Source organism: Gossypium hirsutum, chromosome A09, assembly GCF_007990345.1.
Source record: "Gossypium hirsutum isolate 1008001.06 chromosome A09, Gossypium_hirsutum_v2.1, whole genome shotgun sequence".
NCBI classification, from domain to species: domain Eukaryota; kingdom Viridiplantae; phylum Streptophyta; class Magnoliopsida; order Malvales; family Malvaceae; genus Gossypium; species Gossypium hirsutum.
The window spans coordinates 52,421,636-52,423,808 of NC_053432.1; the positions used below are offsets into that span (position 1 = coordinate 52,421,636).

General features: G+C 37.1%; 1 non-coding gene across 1 annotated transcript; it reads right to left on the minus strand.

Annotated features, from left to right (window-relative positions):
- Positions 1–1,268: 1,268 nt before the first annotated feature.
- On the minus strand, positions 1,269–1,375 carry LOC121207419 (small nucleolar RNA R71). The gene has a single exon (XR_005902509.1). It is a non-coding gene; the product is annotated as a small nucleolar RNA R71 (small nucleolar RNA).
- Positions 1,376–2,173: the final 798 nt, after the last annotated feature.

A 2,173-nucleotide genomic window follows, 5' to 3' on the forward strand; every position in this document is an offset into this window, starting at 1 on the left:
AAATTAAGCGGAGTTGATTGCGCGCCTAGAGATAGGGTGACAAGATTTTACCAGATTAGGGTGAAACCTAATAAGGGAATCCATAATCAAGTTAATGCAATTCTAGGGTGTTAATAAGAAAGAGATTTCAATTATTCAACCTAGGGTTAGACGTTATTAGTCTCGAGAGAGATAATAATATAACTTAGGATTTCTACAGATCAAGTTAAATGAATAAATCATCTGATTCAGAGTCAAATAACAAGTGAAGTCTAGGTGGATTTGTTCTTAGCTATTGTCTCAATCAATCGAATTTTCCCTAAAAGTATTTTCCAAGTTTTTCTTTCTGTGCATTCTTAATTAGTAATTAGTTTAGACAACCAAACCTCTTAAATTTTAGGCTAGATAATAAAAACGAAGTAAATACTAGTACTCGTAGTTCCTTTGGGTTCGACAATCTGATCTTGCTGAACTATACTACTGTTCGATAGGTACACTTGCACCAATCGTGATAATAAGTTAGTCTCAAGAATGTTTCATTTTTAAATCTTTAAAACCTGTTACGAATATCACGAATCAAGTTTTTAGTGCCATTGTTGGGGAACTAAGATATTAGGAATGCTCTATTTTTATTACTTTAGCTATTTTACTTTTATTGGAATTTAAAATAATATTTTCTAATTCTTTATTTATTTTCTTCTGACAGGTTTTTCTAGTTTATGACCAGGAGAAACCCATCAAGACCATTACTTTTTGATAGTGAGATCGATTGCACAGTTCGCAAAAACCAAAGAGAAATAAGTTGAAGCTTACGTTACACAGAAGAGCAAGAGAAAGATACTTCAACCACAACCGAGGAGATGGCTGAAAACCAAGAAAATCCACTACCTCCTGCTATTGATGTTAATCAGAATCCTGCTCCACGCACTATGTATGATTATGCTAAACCTAATTTAACGGGAACTGAGTCAAGTATAGTTAGACCTGCTATTGTCGCAAATAATTTTGAACTGAAACCTAACACAATTCAAAGGATACAACAATTTTTTCAGTTTGATGGTTTGCAGGACGAAGATCCCAACGCTCACTTAGCAAACTTTTTAGAACTATGTGATACATTTAAAATTAATGGCGTTTCTGATGATGCCATTCACCTTTGGTTATTCCCATTTTCATTGAGAAACAAAGCTAAACAGTGGTTGAATTCGTTACCGCGGGGGTCAATCACTACTTGGGAACAAATGACCGAAAAGTTCTTATTAAAATATTTTCTGTCGGCTAAAATGGATAAATTACGTAATGATATCTCTTCTTTTGTGCAGATGGATTTAGAAACACTCTACGATGCATGGGAGAGATATAAGGACCTTTTCTGAAGATGCCCTCACCATGGGTTACCACTCTGAATACAGGTTCAAACTTTTCATAATGGCCCGAATCCTTCGACTCGACAAATGGTTGACGGAGCTGCTGGCGAAACCATCAATAATAAAACAGCTGAAGATACCTATGAATTTCTAGGGGAGATGTCACTGAATAAGTATCAGTCGCAAGTCATGAGGACAAAACCAACGAAAATAGCCGGTGTTTACAACGTCAATTCGATCGCCGTGCTCTCTAATCGGTTAGAACTCTTGAATAAGAAAATTGATGGTTTTCTTAATTCTTCATAGGTTCACCCAGTATGCAGTGTGAAGAAAATGGAGGTGGATCGAGCAATTCAGAATACCCACATTATGGTCATAACATTGGGAACGAGTAGTTAAATTACATGGGTAATAATCCTCAATCTCAAAACAAACCTTATAGCAATACTTACAATGCAGGTTGGAGGAATCACCCAAAATTTTCATGGGGAGGCCAAGGAAATCAAAAACCACCACCCTCTCCAAGCTTTCAGCAACCACCATACCAACAGGAGAAAAAGTCGAACATTGAGGAGATGCTAACCAAATTCATCTTAGTGTCAGTGACTTATTTTTAGAATACCGAGACGGTACTAAAAAATCAACAAGCATCAATCCAGGGGCTTGAAACTCAAATTGTACAGCTCGCCAAGTTGATTTTCGAGCGACCACAAGGTAGCCTGCCAAGCAACACTGAATCTAACCCAAGGGAGAAACTCAACGCAATTGCCATTCAAGATGAGGAAGGGCTAGTGGCAAAACCAAGGCCAGAACCGGTGGTAAGCGAA